The 14,944-nt window shown below is 41.2% G+C and overlaps 1 protein-coding gene across 1 annotated transcript in view; it reads left to right on the top strand.

The window, feature by feature from the left end:
- Positions 1–14,944, top strand: part of LOC119246767 (melanoma-associated antigen B2-like) — a 119,052-nt gene that overhangs the window by 38,816 nt on the left and 65,292 nt on the right. The window contains exon 2 of the mRNA XM_037513108.2: positions 1,107–1,187. The gene's annotated coding sequence lies outside the window, so the exon portion shown is untranslated. The remainder of the gene's footprint in view (positions 1–1,106; positions 1,188–14,944) is intronic.

The following is a 14,944-nucleotide window of genomic DNA, read 5'->3' as shown; positions in this document are numbered from 1 at the left end:
GAAGAGCTTAGAAATTTTAATAAACTAAGTTTTTTCAGTAACCTTCCATGTGCTTTGCTGAGTAGGTAGATGCAATATAGATTTTATGTACCTTATTTTGGAGTGATTGTCAATGGCATTAATAGTTTCATTTAAGAAGGTGGCTTTTGGTATGGGATATATAAAAATAAAATTTAAACAAATAAAAAAAGAAGGTGGCTTTTGTGCTTAACTCTGGATATTAGGTCATAGATAATTTCACAATTTTCTTTGTGCATTCCAGATTTTTAATGATGCATGCCTGAAACTTATATAATGCTATAATACAAAGTTACTTCAATAATTTTTTGGGAAATGAAGATGGTGGTGAAAATTTTCGTTTTATATTTCTCCTCAAACACATACATGATCTACTTTAAAAATCCAATATATGACTTGCTATGATGTTTTCCATAATATCCTTCACTCTGTCACACTTGAGCATACAAGTTCTCTCTGAAATGTTGAAGATTCTAGAAGGGAAATTTTAGAACTATCACTCATGAAATGACCTCTTGGAAGTCTGTCAACAAGGGCTTGTGATAAACTTGGGCAATGTCATTTATTACAAAAACTTTTCCTGTACCAAGAAGAATAATAGGCAAGCTAGCTCCCTGCAGGGAGAAGTTTGCAAATGACTGTGTTTTATGCAAGCCTCACTTCAGTGGGTTCTATGGAGGGAAATGTGTGTAAATTGTTAAAGGACATTTTGGTAAGATCAAGGTCTTCAATTGTTTCCTCAGTTTTTTGCCTTGGAGCTGCAGGTACAATTCTAGCATTCAGGTGAATCAACATGTAAATTTAATTCTTAAATGAAGAGGCACCATTTAAGTATTTTATTTTCGGTCCACACAGAGAAGAAAATCCTCATTTTTATCTAGTATCGTAGTTTATATAAAATTGAGTATCCTAGGGCCTCCTCTGGTGGCGCAGCGGTTGAGCGCTGGGTTGCGAGGCTGCCCGCAGCTGCTGCAGCGCCAGTTCAATCCCTGGCCACCGGCGAGGATCCCAAAAAAAAAAAAAAAAAAATTGAGTATCCTCTGAGCAGCAAACATCACTCCTCTCTTTGCTGTGTTCATTCTGCTCAGGACTCGTCTTCATTAGGCCTTTCATCTGATGGGCTGAGAGTGGTACATCCCGACTTGTTGGAGAGGTTTCCACCTGGCTAGGTGAGTACAGAATGCTTGTATTTATTCTTCCTCATTGTCTCCTGTTCAAGTGTCCTTTTAATGGACATTCATGCAGTGATGAGGCTTTGAACCTCCTATCCAGATGGCAGACCCCTCTTTGAAGGGATATTTGCGAAGGTCCCTGCCCAACTGACAACAGTTTATTGCTTCCTAACATGCTTATTTGCTGTCATAGAGCAATGGGAGGTACCTAATTTGGGCAGCATAAACTTGGCAATTCCTGTATAATTGCTGGCTTATTGAGCCAGGGGTATTTTCACTTTTATGATTAAACTCACTTGTATATTCTTGCTAATGAGTTTTCCGGTACCTAAATATAAACCCAAATGACTTGCGTATCATTGGTCCTTATTCTCAACTGGAAATTCCTTATGCTTTCTCGTATGCAACATGAACAAAAATCAATTGAACCAATAGACAAACAGCTCCTGTATTGTTACTTTTAATTTTATGTTCAAAATATGTATTTATCTTTAGAGAAGTATGCAAATCAAAAATGAGTTTCCACAAAGTGATTGTGGCTATATAGCCAGCATTCATATCAAAATACAAAATATGACCTGGAAACTAATTTTGTGCCAAGGAAGTCAAAGTCCTCTTTCCTGGTATAACAATGAGCCTACTTCTAACACATAAATAGCTTTCTCTGAATTTGAACTATATAGAAATAAGAAAAGTGTCAATGTGTACTCTTATTCTTGCATCAAGTTTTACTGAAGATTCACTCATCATTCTGTTTGGCATATTTATCCTTGCACTTGGGAGTAGTTACAATGTGTTCATTCTTACTGCTCTATAGTATTCCACTTTATGAATATATCAGGGTATATAATTCCATTTTACTGCCTTTTGGGATTCTTACAAATGGTGCTCCTGTGTACATTCTTGGCCTTGCCTTTGGGCACACATGTCTTTTGACCTGTCTCCTCTTGCTGTAAGTATGAGAAAAATTATAAAGTAAAACAGAAGGACCCACCTAAAAAGATAAACCTGTGACACCAGCATTATTGGGAACTTGCTGTGGGTGACTCATAGTCTTTTGAATAGAAACAACTCCCTCTGCCACAGTGCTTTCCTCTGGAATCCAAACTCATTGAGTGACTTAGCAGAAGGGCCCCAAGATACTCCTGTTCTCATCTGAAACAAACCAGATTTCAGTTAGGGATGAAAGCAAAATTTAGGATAAAAATATGCAAGCTTTAAGCCATATAGAACAGCACAGCCAAAAACACTCATTAAAATTACTCACGGACAAAAGAGATTTGCACTAATTAAAATGCCTAGTCACTGTAGAGTGGGTTAAGAGGGAAGATTGACTTAGTACCAAATGGCTTCATTTTATGGCCTTACATCAAACTTTTGAAATATTTTCCGTTAAGGAAATGAAAGGAAGATGAAAAAAAAAAATCCTCATAGGGAAATGGATAAAATACCACAGACCTAAGGAGATTCATTATCATTATGGTGGCGTTTTCTATCACATTTTATGAATTTGGGCAATTTTTATCACACTTGTTGTTAAGGGACAATTGAGCAGGTGCCATTTTATGAGCAACTAATTCTTCAGTGATTCCCAAGTGGAGGATCCACACACAAGGGTCAATTATTATGAGTCTAAAAGAAACGCTGTGATTGGGGGAAAGGCAAAGTAACATTAATCTCCTCATCGCTCCCTTGAGCAGAGTTCAGCTGTCAATTTTCATCCTGAGGAGCTTGGAGACCCCCAACACGGTCAGAGGGTTTTGGATTTTTTTACATCAAGGGCAGAATGAGCTGAATATTTTTAATACAACTTTATAAAACCAGTCCCTACTTAGATTATAGGCATGTTTGAAGGAAAGGAAGATTGAATAAGATTCCTCTAATTAAAATATAGACTGAATATTTCAGTATATTATGCTGAGATTTTTTTTTAAAGATTTATTTATTTATACAAGCACTGGGTACAGTCAGAAGTGCGGGAGGGTGAGAGAATTCACCAGAGCCAGAGCGGGGAGCAGAGCAGGCAGAAGGACCGAGGTACACTGCTGAGGGGAGCAGCGGGCGGCAGGAGAGGTCTGAGTGCCATGTGGGACCCTCACCCGGTGGCCAGGGATCGGGCCTGCGCTTCGGATGATGCGGGCAGCTTCACACCCCAGTGCTCAACCGCTGCGCCACCAGGAAGGCCCCTATTATCCTGAGATTTTTAACTTTCAAATTCAGAATCATTCCTAGATTAGCCAAGTCTTGACTCTTCTCTGGCTTTTATTTCAATGTTTATGTGACTAAGCATGCAGGATTTTATTCGGGTGATATGGAATTTATATTCTTTTTTTCCTAATGAAAATCAGAACAACCACAAATTTTTCCTGAAATGGAAACAATAGATGTGAAATACTTAGCACCATCATTAGACGTTTGGCATTCAATTAAGGTTGGGTTCCATTCTGCATGTGATTGTACGATATTGGCATGTAACTTACCACATTATGAATGGGGCCATAGAATTGGGAAGAAAAGGAAAATAGAAGCAGGCTAATACTTGTTTATGGCTTCTTATGTGGGAGGTAACAAGCTCAAAATTTTATTTTTTTAAAAGATTTATTTATCTATTTATACAAGCACTGGGTACAGTCAGAAGTGCAGGAGGGTGAGAGAATTCACCAGAGCAGGAAACAGAACAGGCAGAGTGATGAAACACACTGCTGAGGGAAGCAGCAGGTGGCAGGAGAGGTCTGTTCCGCCATGTGGGACCCTCGCTGGTGGCCGGGGATCGAACTGGCGCTGCAGAGGCTGTGGGCAGCTTCACTGCCCAGCGCTCAACCGCTGAGCCACCAGGGGAGGCCCAAGCTCAATATTTTATATTTGGTAGTTTATTTAATCCTTTCAATGATGGTGGAAATTATGACTTATTAAGTTGAAACTCAGCCAGGTTAAATATCTTGACCAATGTTACTCCCTAATAAATGGCAGACTCAGGAATCAGAGCCATGCCTACCTGTGGACTATACTTTCCCATCACACAACTTGGCCTTCTCATTCTAAGTACTAATACGCAGAAGATTTGATCGTTATTGCCCTGTGGGAAAGCTTGAAACGAAAATGCTTATGGCTCACCTGCAGTGCACCAAGACTCCAAGTTCAAGGTCACTGAATCTTATAACTAATTTTGATGCTGGCAAAATTTGAGGAATCTCAGTGAATACCTACCACCTTCCAGTTATGGGTTCCAGGAGAACTCAACCAGCAGCTACAGGCCACATCTGGGCCAAGGTCAACCTGCCAAAAAAGGGACAAGACTGCTATAAATGTTTATTGCTAGGCTAACATTGCCTCTTGATTTAGAATGGCCAACATCACATTTCCTCTTTCCTTGCACCTTGTTTTTTTGTTTTTTCCTGTATCCAATGTCCCGTGACTCCTCAAGTCTCTATGCTGCTGCCATAACTCTTGAGGTTTATAAAACACAAATCTGACCATGTCGTTCCTCAAAAAAATCATCTAATCTGGGCCTCCCTGGTGTCGCAAGGGGTTAAGTGTCAGCACTATAATGGTATCATCAGCCACTGCAGCACGAGTTCAATCCCCGGCCAGGGAGGTGACCCACATGGCACATCAGACCTCTCATGTCTCACCCGCTGCTCCCCTCAGCAGTGTATTTTAATAGATTTGCCTTTTCTGCTCCCCACTTTGTCTCTGGTGAATCCTCTCACCCCCTCCCCACACCTCTGGCCTGTACCCCAGCTCTTGCATGCATAAATAAATAAAATAAATCTTTAAAAAAATCGAATCTTCATGGAATTTTGACAGCATTCAAACTTCTTAGATTAGCACACAAAAATCAGGCCCCTTCTTCTCTGATCTTGCCTCTCCTCTTCCCTCCCTTTACTTCACATCACCTTTTTCTCTGACTATTCTCAAATAACATGACAAGCTACTTCATACCTGCCTGAAATGTCCTTCCTTCTCTTTTTTTCCTAAGTAAATATGACTTTGTTTTTCATAATTCAACTGTAGCATTAACTCCTTTTGAACCTCAATGTCTGATTTGATTATCCTGCTAATTATAATAGAATCACATTATTGAATTACAATAATTGACTGTGTTTCCCATTACGTGGTAAGCTTATTGAGGACAGGGACTATGGCTTCAGGCATGTTATTCTTTGCACATAACACAAAAGCATGGACCCTGCATTATGCTTGTTGAATTGGAATCCGGCTCTACCTGTATGACTTCTCCCTTCTAAGCCTGACTTTGTTCATCTGTGACATGGAGCATTATCCACCCTGTCGGTAAAGCATAGTGTCTGCCACATATTAAGCACTCAGTAAAACTTAGCTCTTACTATGAGAACAGTAATCATTTATTTCACAATCATTTATTTCATTCTCAAGGTAGAAAAAAACAATTGTGAATTCAATAACCTCTTAAGTGAGTTGAGGGACTTTGTCACACCAATCAGAGGGACGCCTAACAAGAGCTAAAAATTTTGATATCTAACAGAGAAAAGAAACTAAGATACCTTCAAGTATCCTCGCACTATCTTGCACATGAATTACGTGGGGCCTTGAAGTATAACCATGTTCATTAAGGTTTGATCAGAGAAGCAGGACCCCTTGGGGTGCTATGGAATGAAAGCTTTGTTATATGCGTTCGACCTTGGGCCACTGTGAGGGGGAGAAGCAGCTACTTTCATTCTGGCAGTGAGTCCAAAGTCACAGTAGGTATGCAGAACCAGCAGGCAGGAAGCAAGGATGAACACTTGAGGTCAAGGAGCATGAGGGCCAACTGGAACCTTCAAAGCAAACCGGAACCCACCAGGACAAACTGAAACTCATGTTCTTCTCACACTGCCTCTATCCTTGATGATATAGTGACCTAATGATATATCATCATTGATGATATAGTGACCCCTACATAGGAGACTATGGCTTTTGTCATAGGGCCATATGCATGGTTGACCCAAGATGTGGGAAACTGAAGGGCAAGATGGGGCAGGAACTGAATGAGTTGAGGGTTTTTGGCTACTGGCACCAACAAGGCAAACCAGCAGGTCGACAGTGATGTGTGTGAGCGATGCTGCAGGGACCTTTGGAACACAGAGGCCGCTGCCATATTTCACCTTCTAAGTTTCATGTCCATTTCTTTTTTATTTTTTTAAGATTTATTTATTTATGCATACAAGAGCTGGGGCACAGGCCAGAGATGGGGTGGGGTGGAGGGGGTGAGAGCATCATCAGAGACAGAGTGGGGAACAGAACAGGCAGATTGACTGAAACACACTGCTGAGGGGAGCAGCAGGCAAGACAGGAGAGGTCTGCTTCACCATGTGGGTTGCTCCCTGGCCGGCCAGGGATTGAACTCGTGCTACAGAGGCTGTGGATTGCTTCATAATGCGTTACTTAACCCCTTGTGCCACCAGGGAGGCCCCTTCATGTCCATTTCTCTTGTGGCTGATTCTAACCTGTTCCCATTCAGAGACATTGGCAGAGTTTAAAGGGACCACGTCAAGTAATAACTCCACAAATATGCAACTGTAGGACTGACCTCAGAACCCAGTGTTCTTTCCATTAGATTATTCTCCCATCTATAAATTGCAAGGCTAAGAATATGCACATTACTTTGGAAGGATTAAGTATACACTTTTGACAATAGACATCACTGAATTTTCATGAAAAGCAGTAATTCTCATAAAATTTGCTGCGGTGATCATGAGCTGGATCATGAGGTCAATTAGGCCCAATCTCAATCTCCTTCCTCAATTTTGCATCCATGTTGGAGAAATTGGGCTTAACACTAGTCCATGCAATATTCCACTTCTCAACAAAATAGGGAAGGTAGTGTCCAGAGTTCTGATCCTTGTGAGGAAATTTTGAATCCCTCATTTTTGCCCAACATTACATAAAGCTATATATATGAGGATATAGACCAAGGAGGTTTTTGGTCTCCCGGGGATGACCTACTACGGCCACAAAAACACAAGTAGCCAGTAACCATTTTTGGTCTGGTTTCTGAAAACTTGGCAACACTTTAAATGCTACTATTTAATAGTGAGAGAAATTTTACCCATAGGAAAGCATGAAACTATGCTATCTTGGGTATAAGTAGTTTCATACAACTAGTTACATATTACCCCAAAAGCTGTATGAGAAATAGATGAATGGAACATGCAAATGAAAACCGTAAGACTTTTGAAACCAACTCTAGATGGCCTCAGAATTCTGTTTCTGCTCTGACACCTTTGGGTTCTTACTGAAAATCAATCTCTGCTATCATGAAACTACAACATGCTTTGATTGTAATCATTGTTAACTTTATGGCAAGCTGTATCTCCTTACCCCTCTCAATTCCAATTCATTTTAATCATAATTAATTTAAAGTGCTTTGTTTTGAACACACTATTCTTCCACAGCTCACATTGTGTCTGTCTCGTAGATGATTTAGTTCAAAGACATGAATTAGTAGAGTCTGATAATACTTCATACTGCACCGACTCTATAAGGCATTTTTAAAATATCCTGGCTGATTGTTTAAAAGTCATTTGCTTTGGGGAGTTTCTAAGTATAAAGGACTCTAAGTGTGCCTGGAATCATTTTTTTCCTATGTGAAATGGCAGATTCCAAGAATTTGGCTCCTTCATCTGTGTATTTGACCTTTATATAAAGAAAGAGCTTTGGTTCTGTAAACCAGGCTCCATGGCCCAGGCAGGGTGGACCTTGGTGCATGTTTACCTTGGCAAGACAACTGAGTTTCCAGGGGTGGACTGAGATATCAGAAAGCTCATTGTGAGGATGGGAGCTGGCTCCAGACCCCCGCTTGAGGGCAATGGCTTTTTCTGCTCTGGGGAGTCAGAGTTCAGCACTAACTACAGAGTGAGGACCATCTGCATGGAGGCCAGAGTCAGGAATGTCTGCAAAACTCAGCGCAGTTCCCCCTGGAGCTGTTTCTTTCCTTCTGGAATTTGTTCTGCCTGCTATTCTCGCTAATTCTTTCTATGCTGTTAAGTGAAACAAAGACACTTACTGACACTTACTGATAGTCTTAACACACCAGGTTTCCAAAAGATATTTTCACTTAATAAGATACGTTTTTAATATTAGACTGAAGCGGTGGTTAAGACCATGGGATTTAGAGTCAGGAAGATGTGGAATGAGTTTTTGCTCTGCCACTTACTAGCTATGCTCGGGGGAAGATTAGTTCATGTCTCTGAGTTTGGCTTCCTAAACAATACAACAAAAACAATACCCTGAAGCCTTGCTGTGGGAATGAAATGAAGTTCAGTGGACACAGTATTTAGTGCCGAGAGAGCATGCTGTAAGTGGTAGCCCCTGCTGTTTTTAATAGTTTATACAGAAGAGAATTATAATGGCACCTGATAGGAATGAATTTAAAGCAGGAGGTCTGGACTCCCCCTCTCGTGTTACTATCCAGGTATCATTTATGGAAGGCCGCTATGCTAACCGCTATACCACCAACACTCCGGCTAAGTATCATTTATGAATTGTGGAAACTTGGGAAAATTATTGAGCCCTTAACCTCCTATCCCTTTGACTCTTCATCTGCAGAATGGAGAGAACGGCTACTTCTTTAGGCCATTATGAAGATTAAGTTTATATATTTATATAAAGATTTAGATACAGCACTGAGGAAGGGCCTAGCATATATTGCATACACAATAAAGTTTATTGCCCTTCTAATCACTCCTCAGAGTGAGATGCGTGCACACATAAACTGAGTCTTAATACATGCATTTTACCTTGTTAGAAATTCTTAAGGAAATGCCCCTTCTGATTCAGTATAAAAAGCCATGAAAAATCAGTTTCTAAGCAACAAACTGGATGAAGTTTTGGAGCTGGACAGAGAAAGTGGCTCCTATGTCTTTCATACACATCTTTCCCATCTTGTTTTTCCTTTCACTTCTACTGGAGATTATTCTGGTGGATATGGTATTTAAGTAAGGGTCACTGGATCTAAGAGTCAATGATTCTCAGGAAAAGAAAAAGTTGAAAGTGTCAGCAATCACTTAGTGTGAGTTCCAGTTATGGGAGCTGGTTCAAAAATGCAGGACCTCAACCTGTATTTGACTATGTAGATCTAGGTCATGCTTAGTAGGTACTGACATTTTCTCTGGCACCCCAGGTGAATATGATACCCCACATTAAGAAACACAAGAGTGAAACATTTTTAAAGGGTAAAATTCCATTTCTAGGCTATCCAACTCTATAACCCAAGATTTTAATCACTACTTTATTTATTTTTAAAATATTTATTTTTGCATAGAAGAACTTGGGTATAGGACAGAGGTGCAGGGGGTGAGAGGATTCAGCAGAGACTTTGTGGGGAGCAGAACAAGCGGATCTACTGAAATACACTGCTGAGGGGAGCAGTGGATGAGACAGGAGAGGTCTGCTTGCACCATATGTGAGTTAGTTCAAACTGACTGGGCGTTCAAACTCAGGCTGTAGTGGTGATAGCACTGAGATTTAACCCCAAGGGCACCAGGGAGGCCCTTATTTTGTTTTTAAAGGATGTGCCTAACTATTTATGTACATATGTGCGTGTAAGAATGTTTGCTATGGATAAAGCTTAGCAGCAGCAAAAACATCCAAAAATAAGGGACCCATGTCATTTCTCTCTATGTGATTGAGGGATGTATAGCCGTTAAAATTAGGACTTCTTTTTACCAGTTTGCAATTTAATGGTAAGTGGAAAGAGAAATAGTAACAATAAGTACAGTATGAATCCATTCTGTCAAAAAAATATATTCATAAAGGCTAAAGGACATGCTAAGAGTTTTTGTGCTGAACTCTAGATGGTAGGTCATAGATAATTTCACAACTTTCTTTGTGCATTCCAGATTTTCTACTTTTAATGTCTAATAGGTTTATGATTAGGAATTTCAAATTATGATATTTTAAGTGTATATTGCAATACTTATTAAACATATTTGCCATGAACACTGGCAAAGATGCTCATGTGCTAGTCCCCAGAAACTGATTATGTTACCTTACACGGCAGAAGGGACTTTGAAGACATTACTAAAGGATTGTTGGTGATCTTGAGATGGTAAGACTTCTCTGGATTTTTCCACTGGATCCAATTTAAACAATTAAATGCTTAAAAGTAGAGAACTTTTCTTTTTTCTTTCTGGCTTATTTCGCTGAGCATGATCCCTTCCAGCTCCATCCGTGTTGCTGCAAATTGCATGTGTTTATCTTTTTTGAATGCTGAGTAATATTCTATGGTGTATATGTACCACATCTTCTTGATACAGGCATCTATTTTTGGGTTGTTTCCATAGCTTAGCTATTGTAAACAGTGCTGCTATAAACATAGGGGTGCAGGTGCTCTTTGGAATTAATGTTTCTGTGTCTTTTGGGTAAATATCTAGGAGTGGAATTGCTGGATCATATGGAAGCTCTATCTTTAGTAGGTCAAGAAATCTCCACAAAGCTCTCCATAGTGGTTGGACCACTTTGCACTCCCACCAGAAGTGCAGGAGAGTTCCTTTTTCTCCACATCCTCGCCAACATTTGTTGTTGCTACTTTTTTTAATATGTGCCATTCCATTCTCACTGGTGTGAGATGGTCTCACTCATAGCAGGAATCTAGAAAACCTAAATAAGGGACCAGGAAAAAGAATAACTATAAGAAAGAAAAAATCAAAATCAACAAACAACTATGAACCAGAGACACACTATGGCGGGGGGGGGGGGGGAGGGATTGGGGTCAAAATAAGGGGATTGCAATTGTATGGGGAATATAAAAATAAAATTTTAAAAAAGAAGGAGAGAACTTTTATGGGTTGTGGTCAGAGAGAAATGTGATGATGGAAGGGTCAGAGAGATGATGTGAGAACAAGTCAAGTTGCCTTTGCTGACTGTGAAGACAGATTCTCCCCTAGAGGCTCCAGAGAGTACGGAACTGCTAATTTATTCAAGCCCTGCACCCACACACTGTGGGTAGACTTCTTCCATGCTGACTCTGAGCTCATCCATGTGGCTTACATTGGCCAGTGAAATAATACTGGGCATGAAACAAGCAGAGATCTGAAGGCACTTGCATATTGGAGTTCCCCTTGTTGCTCTTGAACACTACTGTCCTATGAAGCAGCCCAGGACAGCATGTTGGAGAGGAGAAACACATGGCTTCTGTTACCCTGACCAATAGGTAGACCTGAGTGAAGCCATTCTAGATCAATTTTCACCCATCACCCCTCCAGCTGACCACAGACCTGTGCAAGTGCACCATTGGTCAGCTCTGCAGCCCAGACCTGAAGAACCTTGCATCAACCCATAGTTTCATGTGATAAGTTGTCAATTAAAATCACTAAGTTTTGGGGTGGTTTGTTATGTAACAACTGCTAACTAATACAGTGAGTACTCGGTGAGAATTAGTAATTCTTTGCTATTAAGTCCTTAACCACCAGCAATGGGATGCTTAAATAATCATAGCAATGATTAGTTCAGACCAGAGGCTCTCTACCCTGGCTATGTCTCATTAAATGTCTGTGAAGCATTAGCAAGTGGCAGGGATGAGCCTGGTTTGCCACCAGGGTAGGAGTAATCATGCGATTTGGAGTAATCATTGAGGAGGAATGGATGTCAGGATGTCAATCATCAAAATCATTACACACATGATCACACAGATGGTCAGCAGCAGAGTGAGGATTCTGGCTCTTTCTCCTGAGCTGCTGTCTGGTGGGGTTTTTTGGGGGATTTTTTTTTTTTATCAATCCATGCTGTGGGACATGGTGATACCCTCAAGCATTCACAATAAATTAATTATTGGGCATATTGTCCAACAGCACCGGGAAACTTGTTCACACTGTTTTACTTTGAGCTGCACATATTCTGAGGCAAAATAGAAAACTTCAGATACCATTACTGAGACCTTTTTTCTTTTTTTTTCCTGCATACCTAGCAGCTGGTGAGTGTTCGGCATCAGATATGAGATGTTAAGCTGAATAAACTGGAAGCAAACCTTCTAGGGAAAGCCAGCTCAGCTTTAAAAAAAAATGCTAAGTTTGCCGACTCAAGAGCCCAGGACAACTTAATAAAATTTAACAGAAAAAAACCAATTAAACACTTTAAACTGCTATTCTGGGCCTCACCAAAACAACACAAATCAAAAGAGGAAATATTCAATTATTAGTAGCAGCTGGATTTTTGTGAAAAGTTTTTTTCAGTTAAGCCAAGTCCCCTCTCTTGCTGCTTCCCAGAGGGCCAAATGATTTTTCAATCTCCTGAAAGTACTTCACTGTGGATTTGCCCCATGGGGATATTCAAAGAAATCCTAATGGTCTAATGCATAGCTCTGAGCATCTGGCTTCTCTTTTCAAAAACTTTAAGGGACTCCCCACAGCTTGTCAATACCCTCAAACTGGTAGACAAAGCCTTTTGCCACATGACCCTACCCTCTTTCTTTCTAAAGCTTCCCCTACTGCTTGGACCCTGAATTCCTGACAAGCTGTGGGGTGCAGAGTCCCCTAATAAATCCGCCCTTTGTCAACTGTGCATGGGTCCTGCCCCGTACCTGCCTCTGGCCCATTTTCTTACACATCAAGAACCTGTTTTTCAAGACCAACCTCAAATGCCAACTTCATGAAGCCTTGCCTTGTCTTTTGTGAAACTCAACAGCCACAAGCCACCTGGAATCCAACTAATTTAACTTGCAGTAATTCAGGGGGACACTGGTCACAGGAACCGTGAGGTTTTGGGCCAGTGCTGGGTGGTTCTAGGGGGCTAAAGTGGTGGGGGCAATTTCTGGATGGGGTGCTGTCAGAAAGCAGGAGCCGCTGGGTGACTGGGCATCTTGATGACGTTTATCTAAGAAGCAGGCAGAATGAAGCGATGCTGAAGCTGTCATTGGGAAGAAGCACATATTCCACAGAAGAACTAGTGGTCAGTCACTTAACTGTTGGCAGAGTGGCCTTGTCTCTGGCTCTGTTTCATCATCGTGTTTATTCTGTGTGTTCTGTTTATATACCTGTTGGCACATCTCCTCTCCCGGTGCTGTTCATCATCTTAGAATCCCCAGAGGACACACGTGAGGGAAACACCCCACACGTACATCCACATTGCCTCTCACAGGTTGTCTTTTTTTCTTTCCAGCCAACTCTGAGATCTGTTCTTTTTCGCATTAAAAACACAGCTAATTTCTTTAAAAGGCCATGTATCTGGCAAAAGAGGAAAATTTGACATGACTAGGTTTGTAGATCTGCATGAAAGTTGCTGAGTAGCAAGTGCTGGTGGCAAATAGACATGTTCTCTGCCCACATTCCTGGCCGCTCAGTAGGCGTGCCCACTGACACTGGACACAAATCCCTTACCTGCTGCTCCCTAGGGACGTCCGAGCCAGCCATCTCTACTTATTCATGTTTTAGATTAAAGGACTATATAGGCCAGTAGAAAGGATGGCAGAGGGGCCTGTAGAGGACCAGATATTAAGCAGTGCAGGCTTTGTGGGCCAGGCAGTTTCCATTGTAACTACTCAGCTCTGGCATTGCAGCAAGAAGGCAGCCAGAGAAACTGCATAAAAGGAGCACCTGAGTTCTAACTTTGTTTACAGTAAAACAGTTAGTGAGAAGGATTTAGCCCAGAATACTGGTGCTAACTTTGAGGCCCGTTCTTGCCATGTGAACATAAGCCAAAATCCATCTCTGGGTTTTGCATTCTCTACTGTAAAATGGTGATAATAATACCCGCTTTATATGTGAGGATCAAAATGAAATATTGTTATGTGAGAACATTTTTAGAATATGAAACATTTTATATTTGAATGATACTATCAGCCTCTAATAGATTTATTTCAGGAACGGAAGTGTTCAAGTTTCTGCAGCAAGATTGTGGTTGACAGGGAAATAAACCCTAGAGATATTGCTTAAGGAAGACTTGCTGTCCAAATATAGGGGGTGTGCTCAGCAGACAACCTCCAGTTATCAGCTCCTCCAGGGCCAGCCTCAGCTGCTGAGCACTGCCTCTACCCAGGCAGATATTATCGTGACTGAGCAGGCCCAGCCATTGCAGCCTCAGCAATGATAGGCAATACTCACTGCATGGCGGCTTGCTAGCTTGGTCGAGGCTTCACAGGACATGTCAGGTTAACATCTCCTTCCACCCAGTCATGCTCCCTTCCCTTGCCCTTCAGGAGTGGATCCTTAATAAATATCTTGGACCCTAGCCCTCCACTTCAGGGTGTGTTTCTAGAGAGCGCAACCTGCCAATACCATTCACCAAGATACTACTGTACATGTTGTTTCTGTGTTCCCTTTCTCCATTTCAAGGGCATAGCCAAGCCTTGATTACAGATAGTTGTGTTCTTTGAAGACAAACCACCTTTTTGGCCAAAATCTCTGAAGGAAATATGCTTGGGCTTTGAGGGTCTAGATGGAGAGAAGGGCCAAGAAGGAAGTGGCAAGCCCAGGAGCAATGGGATTATTCTGGACTAGGAAGGGACCAGTGCTTTGGGATCTGACTTCTATGAGCATCAAGAACTTCCCACCATATATTCACAACCCTTCAGAAAGATCTTAGAGGAGATGGGCATAATTATGTAACTCCAGAAAGTCTAAAACTGAGAAACTGGATGTCCACCAAATTTCTGGACCCAGAGGTCTTCAAGGGAACATGTACAAGCACATGCAGGACCTGGGAATCAAGTCAGATTTAAAATTTGAAAAATAATGTGTTATACCTTGCATAGCCTAGTTAGTGAGTAAATCCAATCTGCTGTCAATAATATCCCTTGAAAA

Source organism: Talpa occidentalis, unplaced genomic scaffold (genome assembly GCF_014898055.3).
Source record: "Talpa occidentalis isolate TD23 unplaced genomic scaffold, MPIMG_talOcc4v2.1 talOcc4.15, whole genome shotgun sequence".
Lineage (NCBI taxonomy): Eukaryota > Metazoa > Chordata > Mammalia > Eulipotyphla > Talpidae > Talpa > Talpa occidentalis.
The sequence above is the reverse complement of the archived record's forward strand: the minus strand, read 5'-3'. Positions and strand labels throughout refer to the sequence as shown.